The 8,120-nt window shown below is 48.5% G+C and overlaps 1 long non-coding RNA gene across 1 annotated transcript; it reads left to right on the top strand.

The window, feature by feature from the left end:
* Positions 1 to 6,483: 6,483 nt before the first annotated feature.
* LOC128849805 (uncharacterized) lies at positions 6,484 to 6,879 on the top strand. The gene is made up of 3 exons (XR_008447479.1): positions 6,484 to 6,588; positions 6,679 to 6,741; positions 6,822 to 6,879. It is a non-coding gene; the product is annotated as an uncharacterized LOC128849805 (long non-coding RNA).
* Positions 6,880 to 8,120: the final 1,241 nt, after the last annotated feature.

Genomic DNA, 8,120 nt, shown 5'->3' with positions numbered 1-8,120 from the left:
GAGAGGCTCTTGGAGCTCTCTAAATGGATCCCAGGGATACTGAGAGGCTTCTGGGCCTCTCTACAGGGCTTGCGTGGATACTGAGAGGCTCCCGGGGATTCTGAGAGGCTCCTGGGGCTCTCTACACAGATCCGAGTGATACAAAGAGGCTCCTGAGGTACTCCACAGGGCTCCTGAGGATACTGAGCAACTTCTAGGGCTCTCTACAAGGCTCCTAGGGATACTGAGAGGCTCCTTGGGCTCTCTACAGGCCTCCTAGGGGTACTGAGAATCTCTTGGGGCTCTCTAACAGGTTTCCTGGGGATACTGAGAGGCTCCTGAGGCTCTCTACAAGAGTCTCAGGGATACTTAGAGGCTCCTGGGGATACTGAGAGGATTCTGGGGCTCACTACAGGTCTCCTGGTATTACTGAGAGGCTCCTGGGGCTCTTTACAGGGCTCCAGAAGATATTGAAAAGCTCCTGGTGGTCTCTTCAGGGATCCTGGGGATACTGAGAGCCTTGTGGGGCTTTCTACAAGGCTCCCAGAGATACTGAGAGGCACCTGGGGCTCACTACAGTGCTCCTGGTATTACTGAGAGGCTCTTGGAGCTCTCTACAGGGATCCTGGAGATTTTGAGAGGCTCTTGGGGCACTCTACAGGAGTCCTGGGGATACAAAGAGGCTAATGAAGTACTCTACAGGGCTCCCGGGTATACTGAGAGGCTCCTGGGGCTCTCTACAGGGCTCCTGGGGATGCTGAGAGGGTATGGGGCATTCTACAGTGTTCCTGGGGATACTGAGAGGATCATGGGGCAGTTTAAAGGGCTCCCAGGGATAATGAGAGGCTCCTTGTGCTCTCTACAGGTGCCATGGGGTTACTGAGAGGCACCTGGGGTTGTCTACAGGGATTCTGGAGATGCGGAGATACTCCTGGGGCTCTCTACGTAACTCCTGGGGATATTGAGAGGGTCCTGGGACTCTCTACAGGGCTCCTGGGGCTCTCTACACCGGTTTTGGGGATACTTAGAGGCTCCTGGGGCTCTCAGCAGGGCTCCCAGGGATACAAAGAAGCTCCTGAGGTACTCTACAGGACTCTTGGGGATACTGAGAGGCTCCTGGGGCTCTCTACAGGAGTCCTGGGGATACTGAGAAGCTGCTGGGGCTCTCTACAGGGATCTGCCGTATTGTCTTTGGCATCTAAGTCTGTAATGTTGTCTTGTATCTGACTCTGTAATGTTGCGTCTGACTCTGTAATGTTGCGTTGCGTCTGACTGTTGTGTGGCATCCAGCTCTAACGTTGCATTGCGTCTAACTCTGTAACGTTGTGTCTGTTGTGTGGCATCCAACTCTAATGTGGCATTGTATTTAACTCTAACATTGCATTGCGTCTAACTCTGTAATGTTGCATCGCGTCTAGCTCTGTGTGGCATTGAACTCTAATGTTGAATTGTATCAAACTCTGTAATGTTGTGTTGCCTCTAACTCTGTAACGTTGCATTGCCTCTAACTCTGTGGCATCCAACTCTAACGTTGTATTGCGTCTAACTCTGTAATGTTGCGTCACATCTAACTCTGTGGTATCCAACTCTAATGTTGCGTTGCATTTAACTCTAATGTTGCATTGTGTTGTGTCTAACTCTGGTGTGTGGCATCCAACTCTAATGTTGCATTGTATCTAACTCTGTAATGTTGTGTGTCCCCGTGGGGCTGCCCCCTCCCCCAGACACTGTCCCCTGCCACCACGCTGTTCCCACCCCCAGACACTATCCCCTCCCACCGCACCATCCCCGCCCCCAGACACAGTTTCCCACAGTCCGCACCCCTGGAAGCCGTCCAAGAAGCACACCCCCACATAAATGGAACAACGCTCCTCATGTCGGCCACCCCCCTACGTAAACGGAACAACACCCTTTGCATTGACCACGCCCCCTGCATAAGCGGAACAGTATTCCTGATGTCGACCATGCCCCCGCATAACCGGAACCCTGCCCCTTACATTGACCACACCCCCTTCGTAACACAAACCCTACCACATATGTATACCATGGCCCCTGTAACTGAAACCATGCCCCCTATATCAACTGTGCCCCCCATGCAACCATAAGCACACCTGTTACATCGACCACGCCCACCATATCCCGAACCATGCTTCTATGTCAACCACGCCCCTGACATGGACCACAACCCCTGTGTAAATGGAAGCCCGCCCCTTATGTCGACCCTGCCCCCTGCGTAACCTGAACCCTGTCCCTTACATTGACCCCTCCCCCGTGTAACTGGAACCACGATACTGATGTTGACCCCGCCCCCTGTGTAACAAGAACCGCACCCCTGAAGTCAACCCCACCCCATGCGTAACTGGAGCCACGCCCCTTACACCGACCACGCCCCCATAACCTGAATCACGCCCTCTAAGTCAATCACGCCCCCCACTTAACCAGAACACCGCCCTTTATGTTGACCACGCCCACCAAAATTAGGGTCAGGGGTTAGGGTTCAAGGTTAGGGTTTAGCATTAGGGGTTAAACTTAGGGGTTAAGGTTAGGGGTTGGGGTTAGTGTTTAGGGTTACGGTGGGGGTTAGGGTCGTTAGGGTAAGGGGTTAGGGTTAGTGGTTAGGTTTAGGGTCATTAGGATTAGGGTTTAGGGTTAGGGGTTAGAGTTAGGGTTATGGTTAGGGTTAGAGGCGGCCATTAGGGTTAGGGTTAGTGTTAGGGTTTAGGGTTAGGGGTTATGTTTAGGCTTAGAGGTTAGGGTGAGGGTCAGGGTCATTAGGGTTAGGGCCATTAGGGTTAGGGTAAGGGTTAGGGGTTAGGGATTAGGGTTAGTGTTTAGGGTTAGGGTCATTAGGATTAGGGGTAGTAGTATGGAGAAGGACCATGTGTTTGAGAACCACGAGGGACTGGATTAAAGAAAAAGAGAGAAATTAGGAGCCCTGCACACAAAGGATTATAAAAAAGCACAGTGATTAGCAAAAAAGATCAGAAATAGAAAGAGGAGCAGGAAAAGGGACTGTCAAGACACAGAATGAAAGGAAAAACTAGATTAAGCAATAGTGAGGAATACAAAGGGATAGGGAGAAAAAGGGAAGGATGGAAAGAGAGAAAGGAAGGCACTTGCAGGCACAGAAAAAGAAAGTACTCCATGGGATAAGGCCCGTGAAATTGTGGGGAAAAAGAGAAAATTATAGATTGGGACAAAGATGGAAAAGGAAAAAAGAACTATGGCCACAGGACAGAGACAGAAAACTGAAAAGGGAGAGAAAACAGAAGAGAAAAATAAAATAAGAGAGGTACAGTGAAGCCGGGGGGGGGTGGGTGGGAAGGGAAAATGTGAAAGAGCAAGTCAAAGAGCAAATACCCTTATTTCCAGTAAAGTTCCTTTTTTGCATTCAGTGCTTTTATTGCCGTGAATGTAAGGCAAAGTTAATAAAACACAGCTGCTCCCCAGGCTCTATTTATGCCTTTGAGGGCTTTGCCACACCCTGTTCCCAGGTGCTGGGTATGGAGCCTCAGGGGTATATAAGCCACAGGCCTTCCACTGGGGAGTCATTCAGCTTCTGGTCTTCCTTAAGATCAGTGCTCTTCTCTTTCAATACATTGCAGCTTTGGAGTGAGTTAAGCTATTTTGGTAAAGCATTTGGTTGGTTGGTTTTGTTTCTTTTTTAAAGAGGCAGAGGCTGCTGTTCCAGGTAAGAGTTTGGGATCGGTCTAGGCTAAGCAGCATACACAGCTGTAAGTACATTTGTTTTATTTACAGAGGTGGGTACTTTTCTTTTAAGGTCTGTAATTTTTTTATTGGGTGTTGGATGGGGCAAGATGTTTTAACAGTTTGCTTTCTTTTTATTTCATTCTGTAGGCTTTGCCTTTGCCTAGAATTTCTGGTTATGGGACAACTTGTTGCCGTTCTTCATTCCATGTGGGATGATGCATCAGCTCTAGAGGTTTTGCAATTTGTAACTGGCACCTTGTAAGTTAAAATAATCTGGAATTTAGTTTGCAAGCCTAGAGTGGGAATTTGAATCTGTGGGCTGGCAGAAGATAGAAGTGGACAGCAGAACATAGCAAAGGGTTTAGAAGCATAGCTCTTAAGGAGCAGCAACATAGAAGGGTTAGGGGGCTAAAAAAATAGTGCAGGTGCTGTTAGGAAGGAGCAGTGTTCTTTCTCTGACCAGTCAGGAGGGAGAAGGACTTTAATGGTTTGGGGACGGTTAGGGGAAGCAAGATGGGTTCATTGATCTTTCTCAGCTTAGTTTAACAGTCATCTGTGAGGGCCATCCATGTTTGCCCTGTTCTAGTCTCTCTGCAGCTGATGGGTGATACGATGAAGTTGAGACACAAGGTATGGATTATCTGGACCTTTGTGTAGCAATTGTCTGGTTTGAACATCAGATAAGTTTGATCTTGAAAAGCATCAGCTACACTCAAAATGTAATCTCTAGGGCTCCAAGATTTTTCTTCCCCTGTTCCCCCACTGACTTCTTTGGATGCATCCTGTCTCCATCCATCTGAATGTCAGAGACCTTGCTACATAAAGGTATGGAGTCTGCGCTTTTCTGCAATGCAGGATTCTGTCCCTACTTTCCCTTGCATCTCTCAGGGAAGAGGATGGATGTTATCTTGGCTTGTTACAGTTAGCAGCAAAGCAACTCTTCTTCATCTAGTCTGTGGTCACGCAAGCCTCCCTTATTAGTAGAGTCTTGGATTTTTCCTTAACTTATCAGTGAGGTTTGCTCTAGTATCATTTGCAGTAGTTGTTACCTCATCCTTGTTATCAATTGTGGTTTTTATGGTCATTGAGTTTTCAATTTAGGTCTTTGAGTAGTCGAATCCCACCATTGTGAGTTTTTCCATTGACTGACGGTCTCTGTAATTCCAGTCTCCACTGCTGCATGGCAAGTGTCCTGTGTTTTTTGTCTTCTGTGTCAATCATCTTTACTGGTTTTCAATTAGAATATTTTTGCAATTTTTTTTGTTTGTTCCTGTGACTAAAGTTGAGTAATCCGCTAGCATCTGGATCCCTGTGGCTCATCTTTTGTCCTGGGTATCACCACTACTGTGCTCCTATGATGGGAGCAGTGGAGAGGAGAGGTAAGCAGACCGCATGGAATTCTGTGGCACCGTTGAGGTAGTCAGGCTTATTCTCATCATTGTGGGGCTGATGGTGAGGAGGAAGTTAGATATGTCCCAGGTAATGATGGCCGCAGCATGTGATGCTAGGAATGGTGTATAGCAAGTGAGCGAGCAACGTGGCAGTTAGGCAGAGAAAGTTGTCGTGCAAGACACTGACGTTGACCGGTGCAATACTGACTGTTGGCCCTGTTTGTCTTCCATTTCATTTTCTTGCAGATGGCAAAGAGGAACCTGGTGACTGTAGGATCATCCCACATAGCTGATGCTGTTGGAGATTTTTCTTTTTCTGCTGAGGATGATCCCTGGCCTTCTAAAAGCAAAGTTGAGGGGCCAGGGCCCAGGTGGAACTGGGAAGAGGGGAGAATGTTTGGGATGGCAGGGAGGGGTTTTAAAAGTAATGTAGGGGAAAGGACCATGCAGGAAGAGTCCTATTTGGGCAGGGAAAGGCAGAGGGTCCTACTTCTCAGCCCAAAACTAGCATGGGCAGGGCAGTTCTAGCCCACATCTGTTGTCATCTAGTTTCTGTAGTCTGTGCGCCACGTCTTCAGTTTTCTGCAGGTCTTGATGTCCTCTTTGCACTCAAGGCATGCCGGACATGCCTTGAGCATCATGTCTAGGGTCCCGAATGCATGTACTCATCAATGCAGTCTCGATCGGGCACTGCTCTTCTTGCATCGCAATCCTAAAGTGTGGATCGGTCTTGTGTTTTGGAAGTTTGTGATCAGATGTCTCTTTTGCTGCAGCTTTGCAGCCTGCATCGGCATCCGTGTTCGTTAGTCATCCATTTTCTTGGATCCCTGTTCTGGGACTCGTTCCATGCATCCTCTGCATCTTTAGGTCTTTAAATGGGGCTTCTTGCTCGTTCATCCTCCCAGTTGCGGCTGTATCTCTTTGTAATGAGCCACGGTCCTTCACTTTTCCAGGGCCCCCATAGACTCTTCATTGTAGCCCCATACAGCGTCTTGCCTGATGGCATGTCTGGTCCAGGAATCATTCTTTCTACAGTGAGTTCTTTTGTCCCTGGTTCACGACGTCTGTCTTGTGTGTGGTGTTGTTCTTTGCGTGTTTTGTATCTGGCTGGAGCTGCTCTGCCCGATGCATGGAGGTGATAAGAGTGAGCAGAGGTAGAAGGGCAAGATTCTGTGGTTAATATGCTGATATGCATACACCTTGCAGTCTGGGGGCATACCATACTTTGCAGAAGAAGTAGCCCTAGGTGCAGCGGGTGATGAGGAGAGTAGTTTCTGCTTGGCTCTGCAGCCACAGAGGGGAGGACCAAAAGTGTGTGGGAGAATCCAGTGGAGCAGTACCGGAGCAGTTTAAATTCAAAGGGAGTGGAACTTAATGTTTGGGTTTGAGCATCCCAGTGACTTCTTTGATATTGTTTTTCAGATGCAGAGGGACGACCTGTGTGCCAAATGCCGCTGATGGACTTGTGGGTGGAGCGCCATAGGGAGGCGAGTCGGCTGTGGTGTAGGTGGGAAGATGTGGCCAGTGGCAATATAAATAGCTGATCTGCGTTTTCAGCTTGATCTTAAAAGCATCCCTTGTTGTTTGTGTATTACAGGTGGAGAGCAAGCCTCAACATGGCAGCCTGAGATGATGGATGCTGGGCAGGAGAGCGGTCAAGGTAACATAGCAGGAGATGGGTATTGCTGGGGGCAGCTTCTGCTTTGCGTTAGTATCCCAAGTACCTCTCTTCTTTTGCAGGTGCTACATGCAGCCTCAGAGGGGTGGAGCTTCATGCTGAGAAATGGTTTGAGCGGTGAGGAGGTGGTTGTCCAAATTGGTGTCTAAGAGCAATGTAGTACACAGCAACTCCATTGAGCATTTCTCTTTGATTTTGCAGGCGCTGTGCGGGCTGCCTTTGCAATGGGAAGAGCAGTTGAGGTGAGCTGTGTAGTAGGGAGAAGGAGCATGGGACCGATTTCTCAGAAGCACAACAGTAATCTTTGTGTCTGGCTATCTTAGGTGCCCCAGGTGATGATGGCTGCAGCACTGGATGTTTGAATTGGGACGGAACAGGTGAGCAGAATGTCTTGGCCATTTAGCAGCGGGTGTAGTACAAGTGTTAGCACTGTGCGGTGCGATGCTGAGTATGGGCACTGTTTTTCTGTTTGGTTTTCTTGCAGATGATAATCAAGAGGAACCTGGCAATGCAGGATCGTCCCAGTTAGTTGACTCGTTTTGAGCTTTTTCTGCCAGGGATGGCTTCAGGCCTTTGGCCCTCTGAAAGTTAAGTTGAGGGGGTTGTGTTTTAGGGTTGGGAAGAAGGCAGAATGTTGAGAATGGCAGAGAAGGGATTTAGCACGTGGTAGAGGGCTGTGCTGGAAGAGTAACCTTTTGTGCAGGTATAGGGAGGGGTTCAATCCTCAGCGCAGAGCTAGCATGTGCCAGGCAGGGTAGTTACAGCCTGTATCTGTTGTTGTTTAGTCTACGTAGTCTGTCTGCCATGTATAAAGTCTTCCACAGGTCTTGATGTCATCTTTGTGCTTAAGGCATGTGCCACATGCCTCGGGCATCATCTCTAGGGTCTTGAATGTCTGTTCTTGGTAAGGTGCCAATCGGGCACTGCTTTTCTTGCATTGCCATCTTAAAGCTTGGATCGGTCTTGCGTTTTGGAAATTTCTGGTCAGTTGTCTATTGCGTAGTCATTGCAGGACATGTCAGCATCCTCAATAATTATTCATCCATTTTCCTAAAGCCCTGTTTTGGGACTTCTTCCACGCATCCTCCGTTTTTAGGCCTTTAAGCAGGGCTTCTTGCACTTGCATCCTTCCAGTTGCAGCCATATGTCTTTACACGGCCTCAGTATTCCACTCTTCAAAGGCTGCTGTAGATTCTATCTTGCAGCTCCCTACATCATCTCAGCCAATGCAGACTCTTGTGTGTGAGTCATTCTTGCCGAGTCTTCTTTTGTTTCTGCATCATGCCATTGGTCTTTTGTGCAGAGTTTGTCTGCGTGTGTCTGTGTCTGGCTGGAACTGCTCTGCTTGAGCCATAGAAGCA

This window comes from Cuculus canorus, chromosome 33 (genome assembly GCF_017976375.1).
Source record: "Cuculus canorus isolate bCucCan1 chromosome 33, bCucCan1.pri, whole genome shotgun sequence".
In the NCBI taxonomy this organism is placed as follows: domain Eukaryota; kingdom Metazoa; phylum Chordata; class Aves; order Cuculiformes; family Cuculidae; genus Cuculus; species Cuculus canorus.
Note: the sequence above shows the minus strand (reverse complement) of the source record. Positions and strands in the feature narration are given on the sequence as shown.